The sequence below is a fragment of the Pongo abelii genome, chromosome 13, assembly GCF_028885655.2.
Source record: "Pongo abelii isolate AG06213 chromosome 13, NHGRI_mPonAbe1-v2.0_pri, whole genome shotgun sequence".
NCBI classification, from domain to species: Eukaryota; Metazoa; Chordata; class Mammalia; order Primates; family Hominidae; genus Pongo; species Pongo abelii.
This window is the reverse complement of record NC_071998.2, coordinates 7,861,019-7,876,895: the sequence shown is the minus strand read 5'-3', so window position 1 is coordinate 7,876,895 and position 15,877 is coordinate 7,861,019.

Sequence of the window (15,877 nt, the reverse complement as noted above, 5' to 3'; positions counted from 1 at the left end):
AGCATTCTCAGAAACTTCTTTGTGATAAGTGGATTCAACTCACAGAGATGAAACTTCCTTTTGGTAGAGCAGTATTGAAACACTCCTTTTGTAGAATCTGCAAGTGGACATTTGGAGCTTTTTGAGGACTTCGGCAAAAAAGGAAATACCTTCACATAAAAACAAGACAGAAACATTCTCAGAAACTTCTTTGTGATGTGTGCATTCAACTCACAGAGTTAAACCTTCCTTTTGATAGAGCAGATTTGAAACGCTCTTTTTGTAGGATCTGCAAGTGGATAATTGGAGCGTTTTGAAGCCTTTGTTGGAAACGGGAATACCTTCAACTAAAAACTAGACAGTAGCATTCTCAGAATCTACTTTGTGATGTGTGCATCCAACTCATAGAGTTGAACATACCTTTTCATAGAGAAGTTGTGAATCATTCTATTTGAAGAACCTGCAAGTGGATATTTGGACTGCTTAGAGGCCTTCATTGGAAATGGGAATATCTTCACATAAAAACTAGACAGAAGCATTCTCAGAAACGTCTTTTTGATGTGTGCATTCAACTCACGGAGTTTAGCATAACTTTTGATTGAGCAGTTTTGAAACACTCTTTTTGTACAATCTGCAAGGGGCTACTTGGACCGTTTTGAGGCCTTCTTTGGAAACAGGAATATCTTCATATAAAAACTAAACAGAAGCATTGTCAGATACTTCTTTGTGATGTGTGCATTCAACTCACAGAGTTGAACCTTTTTTTTGATGTAACAGTTTTGAAACACATTTTTTGTAGAATCTGCAAGTGGACATTTAGAGTGCTTTGAATACTTCGTTGGAAGTGGGAATATCTTCAAATAAAAACTAGACAGAAGCATTCTTAGAAATTAGTTTGTGATATGTGCATTCAACACACAGAGTTAAACATTTTCTTTGATAGAGCAGTTTTGTAACACTACTTTTGTAGAATCTGCAAGTGGACATTTATAGCTTTTAGAGGACTGGCGTGGAAAAGGAATTATCTTCAAATAAAAACTAGACAGAAGCATTCTCAGAAATTTCTTTGTGATGTGTGCATTCAACTCACAGAGTTGAACTTTCCTTTTCATAGAGCAGTTGTCAAACACTCTTTTTGAAGAAACTGTAAGTGGATGTTTGTACCGATTTGAGGCATTCCTTGGAAACACGAATATCTTAACATAAAAACTAGACAGAAGCATTCTCAGAAATTTCTTCATGATGTGTACATTCAACTCAGGGTGCTGAACATAACTTTTCATAGAGCAGTTTTGAAGCACTCTTTTTGTAGAATCTGGAAGTGGATATTTGGAGCGCTTGAGCCTTCATTGGAAAAGGGAATATTTTGAAATAAAAAACAAACAGAAGCCTTCTCTAAAACAACTGTGTAATGTGTCCATTCAACTCAGAGAGTTGAACCTTTCCTTTGATAGAGCAGTTTTGAAATACTCTTTGTAGAATCTGAAAGAGGACATTTGAAGTGCTCTGAGGTCTATGGTGGAAAAGGAAATATCTTGAAATGAAAACTAGACAGAAGCTTTCTCAGAAACTTCTATGTGATGTTTGCATTCAACTCGCAGAGTTGAACATACGTTTTCCTAGTGTAGTTGTGAAACACTCCTTTTGAAGAACCTGCAAGTGGTTATTTAGACCATTTTGAGGCCTTCATTGGAAACGGGAATATCTTCACATAAAAACTAGACAGAAGCATTTTCAGAAACATTTTGTGATGTGGGCATTCAACTCAGAGGGTTGAACATAACTTTTCACAGAGCAGTTTTAAAACACTCTTTTTGTAGAATCTGCAAGTGGATATTTGGAGTGCTTTAAGACTTTGTTGGAAACGGGAATATCTTCAAATGACCACCAGACAGAAGCATTCTCAGAAACTTCTTTGTGATGTGTGCATTCAAATCACAGAGTTGAACCTTTATTTTCAGAGAGCAGTTTTGAAACACACTTTTTGTAGAATCTGCAAGTGGATATTTGGCGTACTTTGAAGCCTTTTTGGAAATGGGAATACCTTCAAATAAAAACTAGAAACAAGCATTCTCAGAAAGTACTTTGTGATGCATGCATTCAAATCACAGAGTTAAAACTTCCTTTTCATGTAGCAGTTTTGAAACACTCTTTTTTAGGAATTTGCAATTAGATATTTGGAGATCTTTGAAGCCTTCATTGGGAACGAGAATATCATCAATTTAAAACTGGACAGAAGCATTCTCAAAAACTACTTTCTGATATGTGCATTCAAATCACAGAGTTCAACCTTTCTTTTGATAGAGCAGTTTTGAAATACTCTTTTTGTAGAATCTGCAGATGGTTATTTGGAGCACTTTGAGGCCTATGGTAGTAAAGGAAATATCTTCACAAGAAAACTAGACAGAAGCATTTTCAGAAACTTCTTTGTGATGTGTGCCTTGAACTCACAGAGTTCAACGTAACTTTTCATTGAGCAGTTTTGAAACAATCTTTTTGTAGAATCTGTAAGTGGATATTCCCGTTGGAAACGGGAATATGTTCACATAAAAACTACAAAGAAGCATTCTCAGAAACTTATTTGTGATGTGTGCATTCAACTCACAGAGTTGAACCTTCCTTTTGATAGACAAGTTTTGAAACACTTTTTTTGTAGAATACGCAAGAAGACATTTGGAGTGCTTTGAGGCCTTCAGTGAAAAATGAATTATCTTCACAAAAAAACTAGACAGAAGCATTCTCAGAATTTCTTTGTGATGTGAGCATTCAACTCACAGAGTTAAACCTTCCTTTTGATAGAGCAGTTTTGAAACTCTCTTTTTGTACAATTTGAAAGGGGATATTTAGACCGTTTTGGTGTCTTCATTGGAAATGGGTATATCTTCAAATAGAAACTAAACAGAAGCATTCTCAGAAACTACTTTGTGATGTGTGCATTCAACTCACAGAGTTCAGCCTTCCTTTTGATAGAGCAGTGTTGAAACACTCTTTTTGTAGAGTCTGCAGGTGGATATTTGGAGCTCTTTGCGACCTATGGTAGAAAAGGAAATATCTTCACATAAAAATTACACAGAAGCATTCTCAAAAACTTCTTTGGGATGTGTCCATGCAAAAAACTACTTTGGGATGTGTGAAGAGTTGAACCTTTCTGTTGATAGAGCAGTTTTGGGATGCTTTTTAATAGATTCTGCAAGTGGACATTTTGAGCGTTTTGAGGCCATTTTTAGAAAAGGAAATATCTTCACATAAAAACTAGACAGAAGCATTCTCAGAAATTTTTTGATGTGTGCATTCAACTCACAGAGATGAACATAAATTTTCATAGAGCAGTTTTGTAACACTCTATTTGTAGAATCTGCAACTGGATATTTGGACAGCTTTGACCCCTTCATTGGAAACAGGAATATCTTCACATAAAAACTAGACAGAAGCATTCTCAGAAACAACATTGTGATGTGTGCATTCAACTCACAGATGGGAACATAATTTTTCATGGAGCAGTTTTAAAATGCTCTTTTTGTAGAATCTGCAAGGGCATATTAAGACTTCTTTGGAAACTTAGGACTTCTTTGGAAACTTAGGGGCTTCTTTGGAAACTGGAATATCTAAACATAAAAACTAGACAGAAACATTGTCAGAAACTTCTTTGTGATGTGTGCAGTTAATGCACAGATTTGAACCTTCCTTTTGATAGAGCACTTTTGAAACACTCGTTTTGTAGACTCTGCAAGTGGATATTTGGAGCACTTTTAGGCCTATTGTAGAGATGGAAATATCTTTACATAAAAACTAAACAGAAGCATTCTCCGAAACTTCTCTGTGATATGTGCATTCACCTGACAGTATTGAACCTACATTTTGATAGAGCACTTTTGAAACACTCTTTTTGTAGAATCTGCAAATGAATATTTGGAGTGCTTTGAAGCCTTCGTTGGAAATAGGAATATCTTCAAATAAAAATTAGACAGAAGCATTCTCAGAAACAACGTTGTGATGCGTGCATTCAACTCACAGAGTTGAACTTGCCTTTTAATAAAGCAGCTTTGGAACACTCTTTTTGTAGAATTTGAATGAGGACATTTGTAGCACTTTTAGGGCTTTGGTGTAAAAGGAAATATATTCAAATTAAAACCAGAAAGAAGCATTTTCAGAAACTTCTTTGTGATGTTTGCATTCAACTCACCGAGTTGAACACACCGTTTCATAGAGCAGTTGGGAAATGCTGTTTTTGAAGTAACTGCAAGTGGATATTTGGACCGATTTGAGGTCTTCATTGTAAACGAGAATATCTACACATAAAAACTAGACAGGAGCATTCTCAGAAACTTCTTTGTGATGTGTGCATTCAACACACAGAGTTGAACCTTTCTATTCATAGAGCAGCTTTGAAAACTCTTTTTGTAGAATCTGCAAGTGGATATTTGGACCGCTTTGAGGCTTTCACTGGAAAGGGGTATAATTTCACATAAAAACTAGACAGAAGCATTCTCAGAAACTTCTTTGTGATGTGTGCATTCAACTCACAGATTTGAACCTTCCTTTTGATAGAGCAGTTTTCTAACACGCTTTTTGTAGAATCTATAAGTGGATATTTTCAGCACCATGAAGCCTATGGTAGACAAGAAAATATCTTCACATAAAAACTAGGCAGAAGCATTCCCAGAAACTTCTTTATGATGTGAGAATTCCACTCACAGAGTTGAACATCTCCTTTGAGAGAGCAGTTTTGAATCACTCTTTTTGTAGAATCTGCAAATGTACATTTCTAGCTCTTTGAGAGCTATTTTGTAAATGGAAATATCTTCAAACAAAAACTTGACAGAAGCATTCTCAGAAACTTACTTGGGATGTGTCCATTCAACTCACAGAGGTGAACATAACTTTTCATTAAGCAGTTTTGGAACACTCTTTTTGTAAAATCTCCAAGTGAATATTTGGACTGCTGGGAGGTCTTTGTTGGAAACTGGAATATCTTCACATAAAAACTAGACAGAAGCATTCTCAGAAACTACTTTGTGACGTTTGCATTCAACTCACAGAGTTGAACCTTCCTTTTGATGGAGCAGTTTTGAAACACTCTTTTTGTAGAATCTGCAAGTGGATATTTCGACTGCTTTGAGGCCTTCATTGGAAACGGGAGTATCTTCAAATAAAAACTAGACAGAAATATTCTCAGAAATTTCTTTGGATGTGTGCATTAAAACTAGAGTGTTGAACCTTCCCTTTGATAGAGCAGTTTTGAAGCACTATTTTTGTAAAATCTGTAAGTGCAGATTTTCAGCACATTGAAGGCTTCATTGGAATCAGGAATATCTTCAAATGAAAACTGCACAAAGCATTCTCAGATACTACTTTGTGATATGTGCATTCAACTAACAGAGTTGAGCATTACTTTTGATAGAGCAGTTTTCAAACACTCTTTTTGTACTATCTGCATATTGATATTTGGAGCGCTTTGAGGCCTTTGGTAGAAAAGGAAATATCTTCACAGAAAAACTAGACAGAAGCATTCTCAGAAAAGTCTTTGTGATGTGTGTATTAAACTCAGACTTTAACATAGCTTTTCATAGAGCAGTTTGGAAAGACTATTTTGTAGGTTCTGCAAGTGGATATTTGGACTGCTTTGATGCCTTCATTGGAAAAGGGAACACCTTCACATAAAAATTAGACAGAAGTATTCTCAGAAACGTCTTTGTGATATGTGCATTCAACTCACAAAGTTGAACCTTTCTTTTGATAGAGCAGTTTTGAAACACCTTTTTTTTAGAATCTGCAAGTGGACATTTGGAGTGCTTTGAAGCTTTCAGTGGAAACGGAAATATCTTAACATAAAACTAGACATAAGCATTCTCAGAAACGTTTTTGTGATGTGTGGATTCAACTCATAGAGTTGAACCTTCCTTTTGATAGAGCAGTTTTGAAACACTCTTTTGCAGAATCTGCAAGTGGATATTTGGAGCGATTTGAAGCCTTCCTTGGAAACGAGAATATCTTCATATAAAAACTAGGTAGAAGTATTCTCAGAAACTACTACGTGATGTGTGCACTCAACTCACAGAGTTGAAACTTTCCTTTAATGGAGCAGTTTTGAAACACTGTTTTTGTAGAATCTGCAAGTGCACAATTGATACGCTTTGAGGGTTATGATGGAAAAGGAAATATCTTCAAATAAAAACTAGACAGAAGCAATCTCAGAAACATCTTTGTCTTGTGTGCAGTGAACTCACAGAGTTGAACTTAACTTTTCATAGAGTAGTTTTGAAACAGTCTTTTTGTGGTATGTGCAAGGGGATATTTTGACCGTTTTGTGGCCTTCACTGGAAATGGAAATATCTTCACATAAAAACAAGGTTGGAGCATTCACAGAAACTTCTTTGTGATGTGTGAATTCAACTCAGATAATTGAACCTTACTTTTGATACAGCAGTTTTGAATAATTTTTTTGTATAATCTGCAATTGGACGTTTGGAGCACTATGAGGCCTTCCGTGGAAAAGGAAATATCTTCAAAGAAAAACTAGAAAGAAGCATTCTCAGAAACATCTTTGTTATGTGTGCATTCAACTCAGAGTTAACTTTACTTTTGATAGAGCTGTTTTGAAACCCTTATTTGTAGAATCTGCAAGTTGACATTTTGAGTGCTTTGGGGCCTTCGGTGGGAAAGAAATATCTTCACATAAAATCCAGACAGAAGAATTCTCCAAAACTTCTTTGTTATGTGCGCATTCATCTCACAGAGTTGAATCTTCATTTTGATAGAGCAGTTTTGGAACACTCTTTTGGTGGAATTTGCAAGTGGATATTTGGAACGCTTAGAAGCCTTTATTGGAAAAGTGAATACCTTCAAATTAAAACTAGACAGAAGCATTCTCAGAAACTACTTTGCGATGTGTGCATTGAACTTACAGAGCTGAACCTTTCTTTTGATAGAGCAGTTTTGAAACACTCCTTTTGTAGAATCTGCAAGTGGATATTTGTAGCTCATTGAAAGCTAAGTTGGAAAAGGAAATATCTTCAAATAAAAACTAGACAAAGTATTTTCAGAAACTTCTTTGTGATGTGTGCATTCAACTCACAGAGTTGAAACATCCTGTTGATAGAGCAGTTTTGAAAAACTCTTTTTGTAGAATCTGCAAGGGTATATTTGGACTGTTTTGAGGCTTTCATTGGAACCGGAATATCTGCACATAAAAACTAGACAGAAGCATTCTCAGAAACTTCTTTGTGATGTGTGCATTCAACTCACAGAATTGAACCTTTTATTTGATAGAGCAGTTTTGAAAACTCTTTTTGTAGAATCTGCAAGTGGATATTTGGACCGCTTTGAGGCTTTTGCTGGAAACGGGAATAATTTCACACAGAAACTAGACAGAAGCATTCTCAGAAACTACTTTGTGATGTGTGCGTTCAACTCACAGATTTGACCCTTCCTTTTGATAGAGCAGTTTTCTAACACGCTTTTTGTAGAATCTGCAAGTGGATATTTGGAGTGCCATGAAGCCTACGGTAGAAAAGAAAATGTCTTCACATAAAAATTGGACAGCAACATTCTCAGAAACTTCCTTATGATGTGTGCATTCCACTAACAGAGTTGAACCTCTCCTTTGAGAGAGCACTTTTGAAACAGTCTATTTGTAGAATCTGCAAATGGACATTTCTAGCACTTTGAGAGCTATGTTGAAATTGGAAATATCTTCATATAAAAACTAGGCAGAAGCATTCTCAGAGACTTATTTGTGATGTGTGCATTCAACTCACAGAGGTGAATATAACTTTTCATAGAGCAGTTTCAGAGCACTCTTTTTGTAGAATCTCCAAGTGAATATTTGGACCGCTGGGAGGCCTTTGTTGGCAACTGGAATATCTTCACATGACAACTAGACAGAAGCATCCTCAGAAACTTCTTTGTGACGTGTGCACTCAACTCACAGAGTTGAACCTTCCTTTTGATGGAGCAGTTTTGAAATACTCTTTTTATAGAATCTGCAAGTGGATATTTGGAGCACTTTGAAGCCTTCGTTGGAAACGGAAATATCTTCAAATAAAAACTAGACAGAAGCACTCTCAGAAACCACTTTTTGATGAGTGCATTTATCTCACAGAGTTGAACCTTCTTTTAATAGAAAAGTTTTGAAACACTCGTTTTGTAGAATCTGCTAGTGGACATTTGTAGCGTTTTGAGGGCTATGTTGGAAAAGAAAATATCTTCAAATAAAAACTAGATAGAAGCATTCTCAAAAACTAATTTGTGATGATAGCATTTAACTCACAGAGTTGAAAATACCTTTTCATACAGCTGTTTTGAAACACTCTTTTTGAAGATCCTGCAAACAGATAATTTGAACGCTGTGAGTCCTTCATTGGAAACTGGAATACCTTCACATAAAAACTAGACAGAAGCATTTTCAGAAACTTCTTTGTGATGTGTGCATTCAACTCACAGAGATGAACATTCCTTTTTATAGAGCAGTTTTGAGACACTATTTTTGTAGAATCTGAAAGAGGACATTTCTTGGACTTTGAGGGTATGTTGGAAAAGTAAATACCTTCAAATAAAAACTAGAAAGAAGCATTCTCAGAATGTACTTTGTGATGCGTGCATTCAACTCACTGAGTTGAACATAACTTTTCATAGAGCAGCTTTGAAACCCTCTTTTTGTAGAATATGCAAGTGGATATTTAGACCACTTTGAGGTCTTCATTGGAAACAGGAATATCTTCACATAAAAACTAGACAGACACATTCTCAGAAACTTCTTTGTGATGTGTGCATTCAACTCAAAAGTTCAACATAACTTTTCGTAGAGCAGTTTTGAAATACTATTTTTGTAGAATCTGCAAGGGGATATTTGAACCGATTTGAGGCCTTCATTGCAAACAGGATTATCTTCACATAAAAACTAGACAGAAGCATTCTCAGAAACTTCTTTGTGCTGTGTGCATTCAACTTACGAAGTTTAACCTTACTTTTGTTAGAGCAGTTTTGAAACCTTTTTTTTGTGGAATGTGCAAGTAAACAATTGGAGCGCCGTGAGGCTTTCGGTGGAAAAGGAAATGTCTTCACTTGAAAACTAGACAGAAACATTCTCCGAAACTTCTCTGTGATGTGCGCCTTCAACACACAGAGTTGAACCTTCCTTTTGATAGGGCAGTTTTGAAAAACTTTTTTTGTAGAATCTGCAAGTTTACATTTGGAGCGTTTTGAGGCCTTCAGTGGAAAAGGAAATATCTTCACATAAAAAGTAGACAGAAGCACTCTCAGAAACTTCTTTGTGATGTGCGCATTCAACTCACAGATTTGAACCTTCCTTTTGATAGAGCAGTTTTCTAACATGCTTTTTGTAGAATCTATAAGTGGATATTTTCAGCACCATGAAGCCTATGGTAGAAAAGGATATATCTTCACATAAAAACTAGACAAAACATTCTCAGAAACTTCTTTGTGATGTGTGCATTCACCTGACAGGGTTGAACCTTCCTTTTAATAGAGCAGTTTTGAAACACTCCGTTTGTAGAATCTGCAAGTGTATATTTGGAGTGCTTTGAAGCATTCGTTGGAAACCGGAATATTTTCAAATAAAATCTAGACAGAAGCATTCTTAGAAATAATTTTGTGATGTGTGCATTCAACTCACAGAGCTGAAATTTTTTGTTAATAGAGCAGCTTTGAAACACTCTTTTTGTAGAATCCCAAAGAGGACATTTGTAGCACTTTGAGGGCTATAGTGGAAAAAGGAATATATGAAAATTAAAACTAGACAGAAGCATTTTCAGAAACTTCTTTTTGATGTTTGCATTCAACACACCGTGTTGAACACACCTTTTCATAGAGCAGTTGTGAAACACTGTTTTTGAAGAAACTGCAAGTGGCTATTTGGACCGATTTGAGGCCTTCATTGGAAACGGGAATATCTTCATATAAAAACTAGACAGAAGGATTCTCAGAAACTTCTTTCTGATGTGTGCATTCAACTCACATGGTTGAACATTCTTCTTGATACAGCAGTTTTGAAACACTCTTTTTGTAGGATCTGAATGGGGATATATGGACTGTTGTGAGGCCTTTATTGGAAACACGAATAACTTCACATAAAAGCTAGACAGAAGCTTTCTCAGAAACTTGTTTGTGACGTGTGCATTCAACTCACAAAGTTGAACCATTCTATGATAGAGTAGTTTTGAAAACTCTTTTTGTAGAATCTGCAACTGGATATTTTGACCGCTTTGAGGCTTTTGTTGGAAACGGGAATATCTTCACAAAAATACTAGACAGAAGCATTCTTAGAAACTACTTTGTGATGTGTGCATTAAACTCACAGAGTTGAACCTTCCTTTCGATGGAGCAGTTTTCTAACACTGTTGTTGTACAATCTGCAAGTGGATATTTGAAGTGCTGTGAAGCCTATGATAGAAAAGAAAATAACTTCACACAAAAGCTAGACAGAAGTATTCTCAGAAACTTCTTTGTGAGGTGTGCATTCCACTCACAGAGTTGAACCTTTCCTTTGATAGAGCAGTTTTGAAATACTCTTTTTGTAGAATCTGCAAATGGACGTTTCTAGTGCTTTGAGTGCTATGTTCTAAATGGAAATATATTTTAAAAAAACTAGACAGAAGCATTCACAGAAACTTTTTTGTGATGTGGGCATTCAACTCACAGAGTTGAACGTACCTTTCCATACAGCAGTTATGAAACACTCTTTTCGAAGAACCTGCAGGTGGATATTTGGACCAATTTGAGTCCTTCATTGGAAGCGGGAATATCTTCACATGAAAACCAGACAGAAGCATTCTCAGAAACATCTTTGTGATGTGTGCATTCAACTCACAGTGTTGAACATAACGTTTCATAGAGAAGTTTTGAAACACTCTTTTTGTAGAATCTGTAAGTGGATATTCGGACCTCTTTGAGGCCTTTGTTGGAAACGGGAATATCTTCACATAAAAACTAGACAGAAGCATTCTCAGAAACTTCTTTGTGATGTGTACATTCGACTAACAGAGTTGAACATAACTTTTCATAGAGCAGTTTTGAGACGCTCTTTTTGTAGAATCTGTAAGTGGATATTGAGGCCACTTAGAGGCCTGTTTTGGAAACGGGAATATCTTCACATAAAAATTAGACAGAAGCATTCTCAGAAACGTCTTTTTGATATGTGCATTCAACTCACAGGTTTGAACAAAACTTTTCATAGAGCAGTTTTGAATCAATATTTTTGTAGAATCTGCAAGGGGATATTTGTACCATTTTGAGAACTTTGTTGGAAACGGGAATATCTTCACATAAAAACTAGACAGAAGCATTCTGTCTTTGTGATGTGTGCATTCAACTCACAGAGTTGAACCTTCCTTTTGATAGAGCGGTTTTGAAACACACTTTTTGTAGAATCTGCAACTGGATATTTTGACTGCTTTAAGGCCTTTGATAGAATAGGATATATCTTCACATAAAAACCAGACAGAGGCATTATCAGAAACTTCTTTGTGATGTGTGCATTCAAATCACAGATTTGAACCTTCTTTTGATAGAGCAGTTTTGAAACACTCTTTATGCAGAATCTGCAAGTGGACATTTGTAGTGATTTGAGGGCTGTGATGGAAAGGGAAATATCTACAAATATAAACTAGATAGAAACATTCTCAGAAACTTCTTTGTGATATTTGTGTTCAACTCACAGAGTTGAAGATACCTTTTCATAGAACAGTTGTGAAACACTCTTTTTGAAGAACCTGCAAGTGGATATTTGTACTCATTTGAGGTCTAGGTTGGAAACGAGAATATCTTCACATAAAAATAGACAGAAACATTCTCAGAAAATTCTTTGTGATGTGTGCATTCAACTCACAGAGTTGAACACAACTTTTCCTAGAGCAGTTTTGAAACACTCTTTTTGTAGGATCTGCAAGTGGATATTTGGATTGCTTTGAGGCCTTCGTTGGAAAAGGGAGTTTCTTCACATAAAAACTAGACAGATGCATTCTCAGAAACATCTTTGTGATGTGTGCATTCAACTGACAGTGTTGAACCTTCCTTTTGATACAGCAGTTTTGAAAACCCCATTTGTAGAATGTGCAAGTGAGTATTTAGAGTGCTTTGATGACTTCGTTGGAAACCAGAATATCTTCAAATAAAAACTAGACATAAGCATTCTCAGAAACTACTTTGTGATGTGTGCATTCAACACACAGAGTTGAAACTTTCTTTTGATGGGGCAGTTTTGAAACATTATTTTGTTAATATCTGCAAGTGGATATTTGGAGTGCGTTAAAGCCTTCATTGGAAACGGGAATATCTCCAAATAAAACTAGTCAGAAGCATTCTCAGAATCTGCTTTGTGATGTATCCATTCAACTCACACAGTTGAACCTTTCTTTTGAGAGAGCAGTTTTGGAACTCTCTTTTTGTAGAATCTGCAAGTGGACCTTTGTAGCGCTTTGAGGGTTATGGCGGAAATGGAAATATCTTCAAATAAAAACTAGACAGAAGAATTCTCAGAAACTACTTGGTGATGTTTGCATTCAACACACAGAGTTGAACATACCTTTTCTTAGAGCAGTTGTGAAACGGTCTTTTTGAAGAATCTGCAAGTGGGTATTTGGACTGATTTGTGGCCTTCATTGGAAACAGGAATATCTTCACATGAAAACTAGAGAGAAGCATTCTCGGAAACTTCTTTGTGATGTGTGCATTCAACTCGCAGACTTGAACATTCCTTTTGATACAGCAGTTTTGAAACACTCTTTGTAGAACCTGCAGGTGGATATTTGCACCGTTTTGAGGCCTTAATTAGAAACGGGAAAATTTTCACTTAAAAATTAGACAGAATGATTCTGAGAAACTTCCTTGTTGTGTGTTCATTCTACTCACAGAGTTGAACTTTTCTTTTGATAGGGCAGTTTTGAAACCCTTTTTTTGTAGAATCTGCAAGTAGACATTTGGACCGCTGTGAGGACTTCTGTGGAAAATAAAATATCTTCATATAAAAACTAGACAGAAGCATTCTCAGAAACTTCTTTGTGATGTGTGCATTCAAATCACAGAGATGAACCTTCATTTTGATAGAGCAGTTTTTAAACACTCTTTTTGTAGAATCTCAAAGTGGATATTTGTAGCACTTTGAAGACTTCATTGAAAACGAGAATATCTTCAAGTAAAAACTAGAGAGAAGCATTCTCAGAAACTACTTTGTGATGTGTACATTCAACCCACAGAGTTGAACCTTTCTTTTGATAGAGCAGTTTTGAAACACTTTTTTTTCTGTATCTGCAAGTGGACATTTATAGCATTTTGAGGGCTATGGTGGGAAAGGAAATATCATCAAATAAAAACTAGATAGCAGCATTCTCAGAAACTTCTTTGTAATGTGTGCATTAAACTGACAGAGTTGAACATTCCTTTTCATAGAGCATTTGTGAAACACTCTTCTTGAAGGAACTGCAAGGGTATATTTGTACGGATTTGAGGCCCTCGTTGGAAACGGGAATATCTTCACATAAAATCTAAACAGAAACATTCTCAGAAACTCCTTTGTCATTTGTGAATTCAACTCACAGAGTTGAACATACGTTTTCATAGAGCAGTTGTGAAATACGCTTTTTGAAGAACCTGCAAGTGGATATTTGGACCGGATTTGTGGTCTTCATTGGAAACGGGAATATCTTCATCTAAAAACTAGACAGAAGCATTCTCAGAAACTTCTTTGGGATGTGTGCATTCAACTCACAAAGTTGAACCTTCCTTTTGATAGAGCAGTTTTGAAGCACTCGTTTGTAGATTCCGCAAGTGGACATTTGTAGCCCTTTGAGGGCTTTGGTGCATAAGGAAATATCTTGAAATAAAAACTAGGCAGAAGCATTCTCAGAAACTTCATTTTGATGTTTGCATACAACTCACAGCGTTGAACATACCTCTTCATAGAGCAGGCGTGAAACACCCTTTTAGAAGAAACTGCAAGTGGATATTTGGACCCTTTTGAGGCCTTCGTTGGAAATGGGAATATCTTCGCATAAAAACTAGACAGAAGCATTCTCAGAAACTTCTTTGTGATGTGTGCATTCAACTGACAGAGTTGAACTTTCCTTTTGATAAAGCATTTTGAAACACTCTTTTTAGAACCTGCAAGTGGATATTTGGACCACTTTGAGACCCTTCGTGGTAAATGGGAATATCTTCAAATAAAAACTAGACAGAAGCATTTTCAGAAACTTCTTTGTGATGTGTTCATTCAACTTACAGAGTTGAACCTTCCATTTGATAGAGCCTTTTGAAAAACTCTTTTTGTAAAATCTGCAAGTGGATATTTGGACTGCTTTGAAGCCATCATTGGGAATATCCTCACATAAAAACTAGACAGAATCATTCTCAGAAACTTCTTTGTGATGTGTAAATTCAACTAACGGAGTTCAACTTTCCTTTTGATAGAGCAGTTTTGAAACACTCTTTTTGTAGGATGTGCAAGTGGATATTTGCACCGTTTTGAGGCCTTCATTGGAAAGGGGAATATCTTCATGTAAAAACTACACAGAAGCATTCTCTGAAATTTTTTTGTGATATGCACATTCAACTCGCAGAGTTGAACCTTCCCTTTGATAGAGCAGTTTTGAAACCCTCTTTTTGTAGAATCTGCAAGTGGACATTTGTAGCTCTTTGAGGCCTTCCATGGAAAAGGATATATCTTCATATAAAAACTATACAGAAAAATTCTCAGAAACTACTTTGTGATGTTTGCATTCAACTCACAGAGTTGAACATATATATTCATAGAGCAGTTTTGATACACTCTTTTTGTAGTATCTGCAAGTGGATATTTTGACCACTCTGAGGACTTCGTTGGAAACGGGAATATCTTCAAATAAAAACTAGACAGTAGCATTCTCAGAAACTTCTCTGTGATGTGTGTTTTGAACTCACAGTGTTGAACCTTGCTTTTGATAGAGGAGTTTTGAAACACTCTTTTTGTAGTATCTGCAAGTGGATATTTGGACCATTTTGAGGTATTCATTGGAAACTGTATTATCTCCAAATAAAAACTAGACAGAAGCTTTCTCAGAAACTTCTTTGTGATATATGCATTGAACTCAGAGTGTTGAACCTTCCTTTAGATAGAGCAGTTTTGAAACACTCTTCTTTTAGAATTTGCACGTGGATATCTGGACCTTTTTCATACCTTCATTGGAAATGGGGAGAACTTCACATAAAAAAGCAGACAGAAGCATTCTCAGAAACTTCTATGTGAGGTGTCCATTCAACTCAAAGAGTTGAAACCTCCTTTTGATAGTGCAGTTTTGACACAGAATTTTTGTAGTATTTGCAATTGGATATTAGGAGTGCTTTGAAGCCTTCATTGGAAACGGGAATATCTTCACATAAAAAGTAGACAGAAGCATTCTCAGAAACTTCTTTATGATATGCACATACAACTCACAGAATTGAACATTCCCTTACATAGAGCTGTTTTGAAACAGTTGTTTGTAGAATCTGCAAGTGGATATTTGGAATGCTTGGTGGCCTTCGTTGGAATCGGGAATATCTTCACATAAAAACTAGACAGAAGCATTCTCAGAAACTTCTTTGTGATTTGTGCATGCAACTCACAGAGTTTAACCTTCCTCTTCATAGAGCAGTTTTGAAACATTCTTTTTGTAGTATCTGCAATTGAATATTTTGAGCGCTTTGAAGCCTCTTTTGGAAACGGGAATATCTTCAAATAAAAACTAGACAGAAGCATTCTCACAAACTTCTTTGGGATGTGCGCATTCAGCTCACAGAATTGAAAATTCCCTTACATACAGCAGTTTTGATACAGTTTTTTGCAGAGTCTGCAAGTGGATATTTGGAGCGCTTTGAGGCCTATGGTGGAAAAGGAAGTATCTTCACATAAAATTTAGACAGAAGCATT